Raw genomic sequence first — 18,757 nt, 5'->3', positions numbered from 1 at the left:
TGAGGTGGCCTTTGCTCCCGCCTGGCCGACTGCCGCCTCCTGACGCCACCTCCCGAGCGGCTGTCGCGGGCCCGCCCAGCTGTTGACAAAGGCCGCACTGTAGAACCCGGGTTTGGTGAAGGGTTGGATTCCAAGCCACCACTTGTTAGGCCTCCCACTGGTCATAGCTACACAAAGGTAATCTTGTTACTTTACCATGCGATGGGGCCAATTATACTCACCTAGCTAGGTTGAGAAGCAAAAAAAACTATATGGAAAGTAATTAGCACTGGGTCCCACACGGTAAGCCCTAATAAATGGCAGCAATTCTTATGAACACGTGCTGTGATATTATTGCTGCCCATTAAGCATCTGTTGTGTGCAAAATACTATACAAGTCACCTTACAGGCATTGCTCTTGTTTAAGTGGTTTGTTCAAAGTCACACGGCCAGTGAACAGCAGAGCAAGGACTTAAACCCAGGTTTAAATTACTTACGATAGATTAAACTAAATTAAACTACTTAGCAGGTAAATTAAACTACTTACGATTCTTAATGTTTGGACGCTTGTGTATCAGTTATTTGTAGATTTAAACTGTGAAGAATTAATCCTGCCCTCTAATAATAGCTATTGACCATAGAATAAGCCCTATTCCAAGTACTTTAAAGGTATTAATTTAATCCTCACAGCAATCCTGTTAAGTAGGTATTATTAATACCTTCATTTTACAGTTGAAGAAACAGGAAAGTATGTTAAATTTTACAAGAGTCAACCAACCAGTAAGGAACAGAGCTGTATTCAAACCCTAACTGACTGAACCATGAGCTTGTGCTTTTAACTCTTGTAAACTGCCTCAGTAAGACTTCATCAGGGCCAGGTTCATGTTGTCCGTGTACTCCCCTTTTATACATTAAGGAGAATGTGCCGAGGATTCTCTGCCTGACAACTAGCACACAACCTGGCCTGCAATAGTTGTTCAGTATTTGAACATGTGATGAATATATGAACCTTGGAAAAACTAAGCCTAATAATGATAAGCCTAAACTAAGCCTATAAGTAATGATTTAGTAAATTAAAAAAAAAAAATCTAATTAAATTCAGCAAGATTCTGTAGTTTAGCCTTATCTGGGCCTGGGAGTCTGGAATATTTCTCTGTAAAATTTTCCTTCAATTAAAATAGTATTGGAGGTTCTACTTAGTGCAATAAAACCAGGCAAAGAAATAAAAGGCATAGAGATTGGAAAGGAAGAATAACACTGTATTTGCAGATAAAAATACCATGGAATAGTACCAAAAAAAGCTACTGGAACTAATTAGTTTAGCAAAGATGCAGGATACAAAGTTAATATACAAAAAATCAGCTGTATTTCTGTATACTAGCAATTAACAATTGGATGTTGAAATTTTTAAAATATCATTTAGCAGCAAAAACAAAAACAAAAACCTAGAGATAAATGTGACCAAAGATGTAAAAGACATAAAATGAAAACTGTAAAGCATTGCAGGAGAAATTAATGATCTAAATACAGAGATATATCATGTTCATGGATCAGAAGATTCAATATTTTTAAGATGTCATTTCTGTCTGAATGGATCTACAGATTTAAGGCAAGCCCAATAAAAATCGTAGCAGATTCTTTTTATAGAAATTGTCAACCTGATTCTAAATTTTATATGGAAATGCAAAGGAACTAGAGTAGCCAAAACTTTGACCAAGAAAAACAAAGTTGAGGGATTTACAATACTTGATTTCAAGACATTATAAGAAGGGCGCCTGGATGTCCGATTTCAAGACATTATAAGAAGGGCGCCTGGATGTCCGAGTTCATTGAGCCTCTGACTCTTGATTCAGCTCAGGTCTTGATCCCAGGGTCGTGAGATTGAGCCCCACATCCTTAAGATCCTCTCTCTCTCTCTCTCTCTCAAAAAGAAAAAAAAAAAAAAGACATTATAAGAGTTACAGTAATCAACACAGTGTGGTATTGATGTGAAGATAGATATAAATAGAGCAATGTAACAGAATTGAGAGCCCAGGGATAGACCTACACATACAGAGTCAATTGATTTTCAACAAATATGCCAAGGCAATTCAATGGGGAAAGGATAATATTTTCAAGAAATGGTGCTAGAACAATTGAATAGTTATGCCAAAAAAATGAAGAGAATTTCACTCCTTTCCTCATACCATATAAAAAATTAAAAAATGGATCATAAATCTAAATGTAAGAGCTAAAAGTATAAAACTCATAGATGAGAATATAAGAAAAAAAATACATTACCTTGGATTTGGCAAAAATTTTTTAAACATGGCACAAAAAGCATCTTAAAAGGGAAAAGAATTGATAAATTTTACCTTCTCAAAATTAAAACATTTTTTCAAAACATACTTAAGAAAGTAAAAAGGTAAGCCATAGACTGGGAGAAACTGTTTGGAAAGCATATATTTAATAAAGGACTTCTAACTACAATATATAAAGAACTCTTACAACTCAGAAGACAAAGAACCTAATTTTTAAAACTGGGCAACAAATTTTTTTTAAATTTTTTTAAACGTTTATTTTTTATTGAGAGACAGTGAGAGATAGAGCATGAGCATGGGAGGAGCAGAGAGAGAGGGAGACAGAATCTGAAGCAGGCTCCATGCCCTGAGCTGTCAGCACAGAGCCTCACGTGGGACCTGAACCCACAAACTGCAAGACCATGACCTGAGCCAAAGTCGGATGCTTAACCAGCTGAGCCACACAGGCGCCCCTGGGCAACAAATTTAGATAGACACTTCACCAAAGAAGTTATATTGATGACAAAATAAATATATGAGAAGATGCTTAACATCATTAGACATTAGGGAAATGAAAATTAGAAGTACAATGAGGTATCACTGCACACCCTAGTCACAGAATGGCTAAAATTAAAAAGACTGATCATACAAATTATTGGCAAGGATATGGAACAATTAGAATTTTCATATAGTGCATTTTGGGAATATAAAATGATATAACTAATTTGGAAAACAATTTGGCCATTTCTTAAAAAGCTAAACATATACCTACCATATGATTCCCATTGCATTCCTAGGTATTTACCCACTAAGACTATGAATATTCATTGCAGCATTATTTGTGATAGGCCCAAACTAGAAACAACCCAAATGACCATCAGCAGGTGAAAGGAAAACAAATTGTGGTATATTCACACAATGGAATACTGCTTGACAATGAGAAGGAATGGACAATTGATAGACTCAACAACATGAATGAATCTCAGAATAATTATTCTGAGTGAAAGAAGCCAGACCAAAAAAGCAACACATACTGTATGATTCCTTTGATATAGAATTCTAGAAAATTCAAACTATAGTGATAAAAAGATCAGTGGTTGCGATCAGTGGGATGAAGAGGATGAAAAATGGGGACTGGACATTGGTGGGAAGGTGGTATCACAAAGGAGAAAACTTTTTGTAGTGATAGATATGTTATTTTTCTTGATTGTAGTGATGGTTTCACAGACGTATACTTGGTCAGAAGTTCTCAAATTGTCTACTTTTATCATGTGCAGTTTACTATATGCAAATTTTGCCTCAGTAAAGTTGGGATGGAAAACATATCTATTTAAATTTTGGAAGGCTTTATATTACAGCCTAATCTGAGCCTGGGAGTCAGAAAATCAGTGCAAATTGCTTTCAATTTATAAAATTGAAGTAGTCCTTTTTTATACTTCATAGAGAGTGTAGTGAAGATTGCAACTATAGGAGAGACTACAAGATTAAAATATTTTAAAATTAATATTATTGACATCTCTAGATAATTTCTTTTAAGCACTACAGCTTTTTTCTTAACTTTCTACAAGTGTAATGATTAAAATATAAAACCATAAGACATTAATAAAGATTATCTTAAAAGCTGTAATAGAAGAGATTAGAAATTCTGAAATAGGAGTTATGAAGTTATTTTGTAGCAGGCAAAGGAAACCTTTATTTTTCTTATATAAAAAACGGTGCAGGAAAATGTTTGTAGGAAACCACAAGTATAAATAGCAAGAGTTAAGGAAAGAGAAACTGCTAAGTTAACCCTTTTATAAGAAGAAGAGTGGGGTGTGCCTGGGTGGCTCAGTCAGTGGAGCAACCAACTCTTAATTTCCGCTCAGGTCATGATCCCAGGGTCATGGTGATCGAATCCTGTGTGAGGCTCTGCGCTCAGCATGGACCTAAGCTGCGCTCAGTTTAGGATTCTGTCTCTCCTTCTGCCCCTCTTCCAGCTCTCATGCTCTCTCTCTGTAAAGGGGGAGGAGGAGGAGGAGGGAAAGGAGGAAGAGGAGGAGAATTGATCCTTTTGTAATGAATCTTATAATTTGTAATGCATATTCAGATTTTCATAGTTTAGGTAGGTATTTGCCCATCCAAATACAGAGGCTTCAATGAAATTGTAGTAAACACAGTCCTATAGTGAAGACCAGGAAAATTTGAGAGACTTTTAAAACTTTTTTCTAAGAAAATATGTCCAATGCCTCCTGCTTTTTGTTAGGTCACTAAACATGTGATAGGACTGTGGGAATATATGAGGAAGGCTCTGAGTGGTTTTGGATTGTAAAAACTTTTAACTTCCTATATTAATCCATAAAATTATGAAGTTAAAAGAACTAATAAATCATTTGGTCCAACATTCTTCATTTATAGATGAGGAAACTGAGATCCAAAGATGACAAGGTCCTTCACCTAAGGACCACAGAGCAAGTTAACTAAACTGTGTTAGAATCCAGATATGCCGACCACCAGTCTAGTGCTTTTCCTCACAGTACATTACTGCTTTTAATTATATTAGTGTAGAATACAGAGGAACAACTGGCCACCTATAATTAAGATTAAAGCTTCATCATCTTCTAGAATGATGCATTTTGAGGTTTTTATGTCTTATTGATCCCTCCTTTCTGGCTGTTTCTTCTCAAGCTCTGTCCTCAGTTTTCTGCTTTTATTTTTGAACATTTGGGGAGCTCAGGCACTTGTAGCTTCAATTATCATCCATATTCAGATGATTTCCAAATCAACATTGCCAATTGTTATCTTTCATTAGTGTTCCAATCCTGTATTTCCGTATTTACATAGAATATCTCCCAGAGGGATGAATGTACTACAGTGATGGGCTCCTGAATTCAACAATTTCCTTATCAAAGTAGCTTCAGTATTCCTTCTGGTCTCCCAGGTTAAATCATATGAAGAGATTTCTTTCTGTCTCCTAAAGCGTTCTGTCATGGTATCCTATATTTTCTTTAAAATTTCTCTTTGCTCTATTTTTTTATTCTTTTTTTTTTTTGAGTTCTTAGTGTTTGCCAAGTACCAAAAGTATTCTATTCTATATGTATTATCTCATGTAGGCCTCACAACAGTCCTAAAGATAGATATCAATATCATCTCAATTTTACAGAAGGGTAAACAGTCCTGGAGAGGTTAAATAAATTGCCCAAGGTTACATAATTCATAAATGGTAGAGCAGGGATTCAAATCCACTGTCTGATTTTAGAACCTCAAGTTTTAGCTACTGAGTTATATTTCTACTATTGGGCTTAACCTATTCTTGTCCATTCCATACTATCATCTCAATACAAATCCCTTGTCTCACAGATGAATTTGTATAACAACATCCTAGCCAATCAACTTATCTTGAAACATATTTATTCAATCCATCTTGTATCTTGCTGCCAGACCAACCAACTTAAAACATTATTAAGTCTATGCCATAAAGGTGCTGGTGCTCAGTATTAGGCCAGAACATATCAACAAAATGGACCCCAGTGTTTGAGAACTCATTTTATTTATTTATTTATTTTTATTTTTAAAAAAAAAAAATTTTTTTTTTCAACGTTTATTTATTTTTGGGACAGAGAGAGACAGAGCGTGAACGGGGGAGGGGCAGAGAGAGAGGGAGACACAGAATCTGAAACAGGCTCCAGGCTCTGAGCCATCAGCCCAGAGCCTGACGCGGGGCTCGAACTCACGGACCGCGAGATCGTGACCTGGCTGAAGTCGGACGCCCAACCGACTGCGCCACCCAGGTGCCCCTGAGAACTCATTTTAAATGGATGATTTTACAATCCCATTGCCCCAGAGATCTACCTGGATCTTGGGAAAAGTCATTTAATATACTACCTACCCCCATTGTTATGTCATTCCAAACCACCTCCCAACACTCTCCCCACAATCCTTCATTGCTATGTTCTATGATCACTGATCTTTGCAGTTCTTTACGACCCACTTTCCTTTATACCTCTTCACTCACCTCATGCTAGCTTCCTCTCTGCCTTAGCTATGTCAGTTTGACCTCAGGAATTTCCATTCTCCTGCCAACAACTCCTCTGCCATTATCTGCCTTTCCTTCAAACAATTTCTACCTTACTGAAATCAAAGGAATCTGCTTCCATGACAACCTTTTTGGCTAGGAGACAGTTAACATTCTCTTCCCTAGCTGTCACATCCTTTCACATCAGTGTTTTAATACTATCAACCAGCCATCTCTCTTCTTTAAACTTTTCCATCTGGAAGTCTGTTTGTTGTTGTTGTTGTTGTTGTTGTTGTTGTTCTCTAAGCTAACTAGGCCTAATAACTGCAGATCAAAGAAATCATGTTTCTTCTTATGCAAATGCAAAACTAAAATCTTCCCATTATCATGTACAATGCAAGGAATGATCAAGCCAGGGGAAATGAAGTCAGAAAGTTCAAGAACAATATAGAGAATACTTGCTCCAGTCCTGGGAGCTATCCAACTTGGTCCTTTGGGTCCTTGTTACCACAGACAGACCAATGTGAGATGACACAGTTTACTCCCAGAGAGCAATCCCAGGTCAGTTTATCACTCTGCTACATGGAAAACAAGGACTAGAAACAGCCAGTTCATAATTATATTTCCCAGATTATCTAAAATATGTCCTTTACAGATAGTAAATTTGTACTAATTTGTTTTGAATTGGGATCCAAACAAGATCATCTCATTACATTTTGATTGTTATATTTGAAATTTCTTTTAATTGAGAGCAGTACTCCTCCCCTCCTTTCTTCGTACTATTAAATTATATCAGAAACTGGGTGTATTGGGGTTCAACCAGAGAAACAGAACAAGTAGGAGATATATACTAAGAGATTTATTGCAAAGAATTGGCTTACTCAGTTGGGAGAGCTGGTAAGACAAGTTAGAAATGCATAAGGTAAACTGTCAGGATGGGCAGAGTGGAATTTATGGGCATGAGCTGAAACTACTATGCCCAGGTAGAATTTCTTCTGGGCAGCCTCAGTTCTTGCTCTTAAATTGTTTCAACTGATTGAATCAGACTCTTCAAGATTATCTAGGATAATCTCTTTTACTTAAAGTCAATTGATTATGGACTTAATTACTATACAAAATACCTTCACAGCAACACTTAGTTTAGTGTTTGATTGAATAATTAGGGACTAAAAGTCTAGCTATATTGACATACAAAGACTATCACGTTGGGTCAATTGTGTAGATTATTCCTACATTCTGGATTTATCTGTTTTCTTCCTTGTAGTGTCATTTACTTTGTTTTCTTTCCATATTTTCTTTTTTTTTTTTTTTAGTTCTTTCTTTTTTTTTTTTTTATTTATATATGAATTTTATTGTCAAATTGGTTTCCATACAACACCCAGTGCTCATCCCAAAAGGTGCCCTCCTCAATACCCATCCCCCACCCTCTCCTCCCTCCCACCCCCCATCAACCCTTAGTTTGTTTTCAGTTCTCAACAGTCTCTTATGCTTTGGCTCTCTCCCACTCTAACCTCTTTTTTTTTTTTTCCTTCCCCTCCCCCATGGGTTCCTGTTAAGTTTCTCAGGATCCACATAAGAGTGAAACCATATGGTATCTGTCTTTCTCTGTATGGCTTATTTCACTTAGCATCACACTCTCCAGTTCCATCCACGTTGCTACAAAAGGCCATATTTCATTTTTTCTCATTGCCACGTAGTATTCCATTGTGTATATAAACCACAACTTCTTTATCCATTCCTCAGTTGATGGACATTTAGGCTCTTTCCATAATTTGGCTATTGTTGAGAGTGCTGCTATGAACATTGGGGTACAAGTGCCCCTATGCATCAGTACTCCTGTGTCCCTTGGATAAATTCCTAGCAGTGCTATTGCTGGGTCATAGGGTAGGTCTATTTTTAATTTTCTGAGGAACCTCCACACTGTTTTCCAGAGCGGCTGCACCAATTTGCATTCCCACCAACAGTGCAAGAGGGTTCCCGTTTCTCCACATCCTCTCCAGCATCTATAGTCTCCTGATTTGTTCATTTTGGCCACTCTGACTGGCGTGAGGTGATACCTGAGTGTGCTTTTGATTTGTATTTCCCTGATAAGGAGCGACGCTGAACATCTTTTCATGTGCCTGTTGGCCATCCGGATGTCTTCTTTAGAGAAGTGTCTATTCATGTTTTCTGCCCATTTCTTCACTGGGTTATTTGCTTTTTGGGTGTGGAGTTTGGTGAGCTCTTTATAGATTTTGGATACTAGCCCTTTGTCCGATATGTCATTTGCAAATATCTTTTCCCATTCCGTTGGTTGCCTTTTAGTTTTGTTGGTTGTTTCCTTTGCTGTGCAGAAGCTTTTGATCTTCATAAGGTCCCAGTAATTCACTTTTGCTTTTAATTCCCTTGCCTTTGGGGATGTGTCGAGTAAGAGATTGCTACGGCTGAGGTCAGAGAGGTCTTTTCCTGCTTTCTCCTCTAAGGTTTTGATGGTTTCCTGTCTCACATTCAGGTCCTTTATCCATTTTGAGTTTATTTTTGTGAATGGTGTGAGAAAGTGGTCTAGTTTCAACCTTCTGCATGTTGCTGTCCAGTTCTCCCAGCACCATTTGTTAAAGAGACTGTCTTTTTTCCATTGGATGTTCTTTCCTGCTTTGTCAAAGATGAGTTGGCCATACGTTTGTGGGTCTAGTTCTGGGGTTTCTATTCTATTCCATTGGTCTATGTGTCTGTTTTTGTGCCAATACCATGCTGTCTTGATGATGACAGCTTTGTAGTAGAGGCTAAAGTCTGGGATTGTGATGCCTCCTGCTTTGGTCTTCTTCTTCAAAATTCCTTTGGCTATTCGGGGCCTTTTGTGGTTCCATATGAATTTTAGGATTGCTTGTTCTAGTTTCGAGAAGAATGCTGGTGCAATTTTGATTGGGATTGCATTGAATGTGTAGATAGCTTTGGGTAGTATTGACATTTTGACAATATTTATTCTTCCAATCCATGAGCAGGGAATGTCTTTCCATTTCTTTAAATCTTCTTCAATTACCTTCATAAGCTTTCTATAGTTTTCAGTATACAGATCCTTTACATCTTTGTTTAGATTTATTCCTAGGTATTTTATGCTTCTTGGTGCAATTGTGAATGGGATCAGTTTCTTTATTTGTCTTTCTGTTGCTTCATTGTTAGTGTATAAGAATGCAACTGATTTCTGTACATTGATTTTGTATCCAGCAACTTTGCTGAATTCATGTATCAGTTCTAGCAGACTTTTGGTGGAGTCTATCGGATTTTCCACGTATAATATCATGTCATCTGCAAAAAGCGAAAGCTTGACTTCATCTTTGCCAATTTTGATGCCTTTGATTTCCTTTTGCTGTCTGATTGCTGATGCTAGAACTTCCAGCACTATGTTAAACAACAGCGGTGAGAGTGGGCATCCCTGTCGTGTTCCTGATCTCAGGGAAAAAGTTCTCAGTTTTTCCCCGTTGAAGATGATGTTAGCTGTGGGCTTTTCATAAATGGCTTTTATGATCTTTAAGTATGTTCCTTCTATCCCGACTTTCTCAAGGGTTTTTATTAAGAAAGGGTGCTGGATTTTGTCAAAGGCCTTTTCTGCATTGATTGACAGGATCATATGGTTTTTCTCTTTTTTTTTGTTAATGTGATGTATCACGTTGATTGATTTGCGAATGTTGAACCAGCCCTGCATCCCAGGAATGAATCCCACTTGATCATGGTGAATAATTCTTTTTATATGCCGTTGAATTCGATTTGCTAGTATCTTATTGAGAATTTTTGCATCCATATTCATCAGGGAGATTGGCCTGTAGTTCTCTTTTTTTACTGGGTCTCTGTCTGGTTTAGGAATCAAAGTAATACTGGCTTCATAGAATGAGTCTGGAAGTTTTCCTTCCCTTTCTATTTCTTGGAATAGCTTGAGAAGGATAGGTATTATCTCTGCTTTAAACGTCTGGTAGAACTCCCCTGGGAAGCCATCTGGTCCTGGACTCTTATTTGTTGGGAGATTTTTGATAACCGATTCAATATCTTCGCTGGTTATGGGTCTGTTCAAGCTTTCTATTTCCTCCTGATTGAGTTTTGGAAGAGTGTGGGTGTTCAGGAATTTGTCCATTTCTTCCAGGTTGTCCAATTTGTTGGCATATAATTTTTCATAGTATTCCCTGATAATTGTTTGTATCTCTGAGGGATTGGTTGTAATAATTCCATTTCCATTCATGATTTTATCTATTTGGGTCATCTCCCTTTTCTTTTTGAGAAGCCTGGCTAGAGGTTTGTCAATTTTGTTTATTTTTTCAAAAAACCAACTCTTGGTTTCGTTGATCTGCTCTACAGTTTTTTTTAGATTCTATATTGTTTATTTCTGCTCTGATCTTTATTATTTCTCTTCTTCTGCTGGGTTTAGGCTGCCTTTGCTGTTCTGCTTCTATTTCCTTTAGGTGTGCTGTTAGATTTTGTATTTGGGATTTTTCTTGTTTCTTGAGATAGGCCTGGATTGCAATGTATTTTCCTCTCAGGACTGCCTTCGCTGCGTCCCAAAGCATTTGGATTGTTGTATTTTCATTTTCGTTTGTTTCCATATATTTTTTAATTTCTTCTCGAATTGCCTGGTTGACCCACTCATTCGTTAGTAGGGTGTTCTTTAACCTCCATGCTTTTGGAGGTTTTCCAGACTTTTTTCTGTGGTTGATTTCAAGCTTCATAGCATTGTGGTCTGAAAGTATGCATGGTATGATTTCAATTCTTGTAAACTTATGAAGGGCTGTTTTGTGACCCAGTATATGATCTATCTTGGAGAATGTTCCATGTGCACTCGAGAAGAAAGTATATTCTGTTGCTTTGGGATGCAGAGTTCTAAATATATCTGTCAAGTCCATCTGATCCAATGTCTCATTCAGGGCCCTTGTTTCTTTATTGACCGTGTGTCTAGATGATCTATCCATTTCTGTAAGTGGGGTGTTAAAGTCCCCTGCAATTACCACATTCTTATCAATAAGGTTGCTTATGTTTATGAGTAATTGTTTTATATATTTGGGCGCTCCGGTATTTGGCGCATAGACATTTATAATTGTTAGCTCTTCCTGATGGATAGACCCTGTCACTATTATATAATGTCCTTCTTCATCTCTTGTTACAGCCTTTAATTTAAAGTCTAGTTTGTCTGATATAAGTATGGCTAGTCCAGCTTTCTTTTGGCTTCCAGTCGCATGATAAATAGTTCTCCATCCCCTCACTCTCAATCTAAAGGTGTCCTCAGGTCTAAAATGAGTCTCTTGTAGACAGCAAATAGATGGGTCTTGTTTTTTTATCCATTCTGATACCCTATGTCTTTTGGTTGGCGCATTTAATCCATTTACATTCAGTGTTATTATAGAAAGATATGGGTTTAGAGTCATTGTGATGTCTGTATGTTTTATGCTTGTAGTGATGTCTCTGGTACTTTGTCTCACAGGGTCCCCCTTAGGATCTCTTGGAGGGCTGGTTTAGTGGTGACAAATTCCTTCAGTTTTTGTTTGTTTGGGAAGACCTTTATCTCTCCTTCTATCCTAAATGACAGACTTGCTGGATAAAGGATTCTCGGCTGCATATTTTTTCTGTCTAGCACACTGAAAATCTCGTGCCAATTCTTTCTGGCCTGCCAAGTTTCAAAAGAGAGATCAGTCACGAGTCTTATAGGTGTCCCTTTATATGTGAGGGCACGTTTACCCCTTGCTGCTTTCAGAATTTTCTCTTTATCCTTGTATTTTGCCAGTTTCACTATGATATGTCGTGCAGAAGATCGATTCAAGTTACGTCTGAAGGGAGTTCTCTGTGCCTCTTGGATTTCAATGCCTTTTTCCTTCCCCAGTTCAGGGAAGTTCTCAGCTATTATTTCTTCAAGTACCCCTTCAGCACCTTTCCCTCTCTCTTCCTCCTCTGGGATACCTATTATGCGTATATTATTTCTTTTTAGTGTATCACTTAGTTCTCTAATTTTCCCCTCATACTCCTGGATTTTTTTATCTCTCTTTTTCTCAGCTTCCTCTTTTTCCATAACTTTATCTTCTAGTTCACCTATTCTCTCCTCTGCCTCTTCAATCCGAGCCGTGGTGGTTTCCATTTTGTTATGCATTTCGTTTAAAGCGTTTTTCAGCTCCTCGTGACTGTTCCTTAGTCCCTTGATCTCTGTAGCAAGAGATTCTCTGCTGTCAGCTATACTGTTTTCAAGCCCAGCGATTAATTTTATGACTATTATTCTAAATTCACTTTCTGTTATATTATTTAAATCCTTTTTGATCAGCTCATTAGCTGTTGTTATTTCCTGGAGATTCTTCTGAGGGGAATTCTTCCGCTTGGTCATTTTGGATAGTCCCTGGCGTGGTGAGGACCTGCAGGGCACTTCCCCTGTGCTGTGGTGTATAACTGGAGTTGGTGGGCGGAGCCGCAGTCAGACCTGATGTCTGCCCCCAGCCCACCGCTGTGTCCACAGTCAGACTGGTGTATGCCTTCTCTTCCCCTCTCCTAGGGGCGGGATTCACTGTGGGTTGGGGTGGCTTGTCTGGGCTACTTGCACACTGCCAGGCTTGTGATGCTGGGGATCTGGCGTCTTAGCTGGGGTGGGTAGGCAAGGTGCACGGGGGCAGGAGGGGCAGGCTTAGCTTGCTTCTCCTTAGGTGTTCCACTTCAGGAGGGGCCCTGTGGCAGCAGGAGGGAGTCAGATCCGCTGCCGGAGGTTTGGCTCCGCAGAAGCGCAGAGTTGGGTGTTTGCGTGGAGCGAGCAAGTTCCCTGGCAGGAACTGGTGCTCTTTGGGATTTTGGCTGGGGGATGGGCGGGGGAGATGGCGCTGGCGAGCGCCTTTGTTCCCCACCAAACTGAGCTCTGTCGTCCGGGGGCTCAGCAGCTCTCCTTCCCTTTGTCCTCCAGCCCTCCTGCTTTCTGAGCAGAGCTGTTAACTTATGACCTCCCAGATGCTAAGTCGCGCTTGCTGTGGGAACACAGTCCGTCAGGCCCCTCCGCTTTTTGCAAGCCAGACTCGGGGGCTCTGCTTGGCCGGCGAGCCGCCCCTCCGCCCCGGCTCCCTCCCGCCAGTCCGTGGAGCGCGCACCGCCTCGCCGCCCTTCCTACCCTCTTCCGTGGGCCTCTCGTCTGCGCTTGGCTCCGGCGACTCCGTTCTACTAATCCTCTGGCGGTGTTCTGGGTTATTTAGGCAGGTGTAGGTGGAATCTAAGTGATCAGCGGGACGCGCGGTGAGCCCAGCGTCCTCCTACGCCGCCATCTTCCCTCTCTCTCCTCTTTCCATATTTTCTATAAATACAGTTTGGCTTTAGAGAGATTCAGGCTCCATCAGACTGTTCTGGCAAGAAAATAGTTGGTGCTGTGTGCTTCATGTTACATCAGGAAGTCCACAATATCTGCTTGTCCACTTTTAGACTGATCATTGGGGTTTTCATCAATAGTTTATCTAATGATTTTATCTATTAGGATGGTAGTCTGAATCCAGTTTATTACGGATTAAAAAATGATGATTATTTATTAGTATGTTTCTGTAAAAAAAACCTTTTTCTTATGAACTGGGGCTACCTCGAAATACTGTTCATACAGGAAAGGCAAGAAAAATGTCAAATTCTTCCCTTTTAAGGAGTTGGTACCTAGTTACTTGCAATCATGTCCAACGTGTAGAATATAAAATTTTTAGTATAACTACAAATTTATGCGTTTTATATACTTGATCAGTTGCATTTAGTATTTCTTTTGTTGTTTAGTCCCATCTTTAGCCAATGGTAAGCACTTCATATTGTCTTTTTGACAAGACAACTTTCTTGCATCCTGGTCTCTCCCTGGCTTATCTTCTTTAATTCCGGCTTCAGATCTGGAACCAGCTATCCCTCCAAGGAGTTCTGGATCCTTTCAATGGGGAATGGTATTTTAGAGACGACAATCTGGTTGCTAGATGTATTCATAGTTATTGGATTATGATTATTTCTAGTCTTTTTGGAGGACAGAGCTAGGGAATATATATGTTTGAGAAGAAAATAACAATTTAGAGTTTGTACTGATATTCCTAATTTAAATTTAATATTACAAGACTTTAAATATAACACTATTTTAATAGTTGTCTCTCTTTAATCTTACATTGAAAATCATATTACCTAATTAAGTAATTATTTATATTATAAAATATAGAAAATAGATACAAAATAAAAATCCCAATATACTGACTGGTTACTGAATGACTTTACATGTTCTTACTGTTCTATTTGTCCTTAGACTATGTATCACTAGTGATGCAGAGTCAAAATAGCTGTGTTCTAGTCCCTTGAAATAATTCTCCTTTTTCTAGTAGTTCCTCAGTTTGTTTTATTACTTTTAGAAATTTCTTTTTAATTTTACTTTTGAAATGTAAAATTTTTCTACGTTTCCCAAGTTGGAACTATATAATAAGGCATATTTGGAGAAGTGTCATGCCCATTCCCAGTCCTCTACCCTGTTACCTCTTTACTCGTACTTTTAAACATTTTTGTGTTTTTTCCAGGATTTTTGCAAATATAAGCAAATACATACACAAACATAAATAAAAGTAGAAATGTGTTTGTGTTTTCCACCCCATTATTACACAATGTATAGTGTTCTGTAACTCCTTTTTTTTTCACTTAATAATATATCCTGAAGATCATTTCATATTAGAGTAATTAAAAAATAGAGATTTACTTCATTTTTGGATAACTACATAGAATTCAAACATGGATTTATCATAATTTCTTTAACCAGACCCCTTTTGATGGACATTTGGGTTGTTGTTATCCACAGAATTCAACAGTCAATGATCTTTTATGTAAGTAATTTCACTTTTTTTTTTTGTTTTAACCAGGTATTACCTAAGTTCTCTCTATGGGAAGAATTCTCAGCAGGAATATATGAGGGTGCTCATTACTCTGCACCTGGATCAGAAGAATATTCTGTCACATTTTTGAATTTGTGCCAACCTGATAGAAGTGGTGTAGCAAGGATAATTTTCATTGTTTCTTATTATGAGTAGTAGTCAGCTTATTTCTTATATTTAAGAGCCATTTTCAATTTTGTTGTGAATGGTCCATTCTTATCTTTTGTCCATTTTCCCCACATTTTAGGTATATGGTGTCATATTTTACATCTTTTTATTTTACAAATCCCTTGACTGATTTTTTCAGAAATACTTATTTTTACTGCTTTTGTGTTTTTTACTTTTCATACTCTCACTTATGGTCTTTCCTTTGCACTCAGAGTCCTCTTTAATTAATTTCTTATAGGGCTGGCTTAGTGGTCATGAACTCCTTTAGCTTTTGTTTATCTAGGAAACTCTTTATTTCTCCTTCTATTTTGAATGATAGCTTTGCTGGATAGAGTATTCTTGGCTGCACTTTTCCCCCTTTCAGCACTTGGAATATATCATGCCACTCCCTTCTGACCTTCAAAGTTTCTGCTGAAAAATCTGCTGATAGCCTTATAGGGGTTTCCCCTTGCACGTAACTGTCTTCTTTTCTCTTGCTGCTTTTTAATAGATTATTTTCAAAAACCTACTAATGGAGAAAACATAATATGATTTTAAGATATTTTGCTATGATACAGCACTTTTTTTCATGTTTATTTATTTTTGAGAGAGAAAGAGAGACCACATGTGTGCAGGAGGGGCAGAGAGAGAGAGGGAGACAGAGGATCTAAAGTGGGCTCCACACTGACAGCAGGGAACCCAATGTGGAGCTCAAACCCATGAACTGTGAGATCATGACCTGAGCTGAACTTGGATGCTTAACCAACTGAGCCACCCAGGCACCTCTATGATACAGCAGTTTATGCAGTTTTGTAACATCTAAGTCTTTGCTATTACAATTATTATTTATAATATTGACTTTTGCTGAAATTATTATCTTCATAGATAAAAGAATCTGTACATGGAGTATTCTATCAGATCTTTTTTTTATTCATAGTATTTTACTTTTAATTGATTTTTTTTTTTTTTGATCACGAAGAATGTCTTCAACTTAGCTGAAGACTAAACCCAAAGAAAATAACAACAACACAGTTGGAGTAGTAAAATTAAAACTCTGGAAATGTTTCAAAAGGAATCTAATTTCTAGAAAATGATAGTATTTGTTAGGCAGAATTCCAGATTGCCAAGAAAGCATCTTAGACTTCAAAGACTAAAGTAAAAATCTAGAGACCAAGGAACCAAATTTTTGTCAATATTTATTGGCTATGTGGTTTCCTAGGGGCCCTCAACTTTCTTTGACTTGACCACAGTTCAAAACACACTGCAGTTTCCTTGTTAAAATAAATATTAATGTGAGATTGCTCACAATAGCGGTGAGTCAATAGCCAACTCAGAGAGTAAAGTTCAAACACAATAGCCTTTATTCATTCTTCTGGTTTGTTAACAACTGCATTCTATACTAAAAGTAGGACATCAAAATGAACAATATTTAGGTGGACAGGAACACTTGGTCCTATAGTGAATGATCTTAACACTTAGTATAGACAGCTGGATAAAGGTAAGACTTGGAACTTGTGAAATCCCAAAGAATATATGCATTCATTCATTCAACAACATTTACTGAAAGCCAACTAAGTATGTGCTAGGTTAGCATGTACTACACAAGTGCTAAAGATAAAAGGAAAAATAAAATATCGTATACAACTAACAATAGTACAAGGTAGTGATATATAAACATTGCAAAGAGAAGGAATGAGAAGGATTCATTAATGTGGGAGGTAGCCTTCTAAAATGGCTCCCTGCCTTTTGGTATTTATGCTCTTGCATAATTCCCTCCCCTTAAGTGTGGTCTGGACATAGTGATGCTTATAATGAATAGAATTATAGCAAAAGTAATGGGATGTCACATCCAAGATTTGGTCTAAAAGATTATTATTTCCATCTTGCTATTACCCTCTGTCTTTGGCTTTTTCTCTTGCTTGCTCTAATGAAGTAAATTGCCATTTTATGAGCTGCCCCAATGGATAGTTTCACATGGGAAGGTACTGAGGGCAAACTTTGGCCAATAGCAAACAAGGAACTAAATCTTGCCAACAACAGTATGAATGAACCTGGAAATGATACCTTTCTAATAGAGCCTTGAGATGAATACAACCCTGGCCAACACTTTGATTGCAACTCTGTGAAAGCCCTGAAGCAGAGGACCCCATTCCTGACCCACAGCAACACAAGATAATAAATATTGTTACAACCTAGTAAGTTTTGGGGTAATTTGTTATACAGCAACAAATAACTAATACAATTAGGAAGAAAATCAAGGGTAATGAGAATAGAAGGAATAGCATTTGTAGAGATGAGAGTGTATAGGATAGATTAAATTCTGGAATGGCAAATGATCTTGTGTGGTTATAGTGTGAAATATCCTTTAAGAATGACTTAAGATTTGAGATGAGGATTGGAGGCCAAATAGTAAAATGTGTTTAATGGCATTTGTATCAATCAGGGCTCCCTCAAGAGAAGCAGAAACCTCTCCAAATATTTTAAACAGAAAAAGTTTAATATGGGGAATTAGGTGCTTATGAAACCATTAGAAGTGCTTAAAACTAAGTCTGATCATTGCTATGACTATAATTGCCTCTCAACACCCAAGAAGCTAGGCTAGATTCTGGAACTTTGCTGCAGAAAAAACCAGTATTTCCATGATCATGCTTGCCTGTAGCAGTAGCTGAAGTAGCATAAAGTTCATCTCTCCTTACTGCCTTCTAACTCATGTGGATATGCATTAATTGGTAGAACTTATTGGGTTCCAGAAGTCCAGCTGTAGACAGTCTGGGAAAAGTAGTTTTCATTTTTCATCCTCTACAGTTTAAGAAAGCACACACTCAAAATGGATGCTGAATGCCAACTCACCATTATCCACTTAGTATAGTAACGTGTTTGGACGTCCTTCTGGAAAAAAATGGTGAGTCCTCAAAGTGTGAGGAATGACATATTAAGCTCTGTATCAGAGAAAATACATTTATGTAGGAGAAAAGGATGGACTGTAGGTGTGACAGAGAGTTTGCTGAGATTGGAAACAGTGCAGTGGTATAGAAGAAAAATGATCAAGAGCTTGAACTCGGGTCTAGGAAATACCAAGGAGAGGTCAGAGGATGTGTAAGACAAAGTAAATTGAGTTCATTCCAATTCAGTTAATATTTAATGCCACCATTCAAACTCTATGTCCCTTAATTCATGTACCCTGAATGACACTTCTCTGGGGGCTGTATTTTCTGAATGTAACAATAGTACTCCAGGTACTGTACTTTCTTACTGTATTATCAAATCTAATAATTCTTTATTCTTTATTAAGCTTAGGTCTGTATGATTCAGGCTTAGAGTGGTGCTGAAGTGAAAGAAACACAGCACAACAACCAAAATTCACTTCAAAATAATACTGTTTTATTTATTTTTACATTTCTCAAAAACTATGACCATACATATGCCACAGCAAACTTGGTAAAACATTTCCTTCCAATCCTATTGACTTCCATCACAGCTTCCAAGTACTCTGGGGCATCTCCTCCCAT

At 37.8% G+C, this 18,757-nt stretch overlaps 1 long non-coding RNA gene across 1 annotated transcript in view; it reads left to right on the top strand.

The window, feature by feature from the left end:
- The first annotated feature begins 19 nt into the window (after window positions 1-19).
- Window positions 20-18,757, top strand: part of LOC147576659 (uncharacterized) — a 205,288-nt gene continuing 186,550 nt past the window's right edge. Inside the window, exon 1 of the long non-coding RNA XR_015241020.1 lies at window positions 20-177. This is a non-coding gene — a long non-coding RNA (uncharacterized LOC147576659). The remainder of the gene's footprint in view (window positions 178-18,757) is intronic.

The sequence above is a fragment of the Puma concolor genome, chromosome D1, assembly GCF_028749965.1.
Source record: "Puma concolor isolate L17-30 chromosome D1, mPumCon1.1.hap2, whole genome shotgun sequence".
Lineage (NCBI taxonomy): Eukaryota > Metazoa > Chordata > Mammalia > Carnivora > Felidae > Puma > Puma concolor.
The sequence above is the reverse complement of the archived record's forward strand: the minus strand, read 5'-3'. Positions and strand labels throughout refer to the sequence as shown.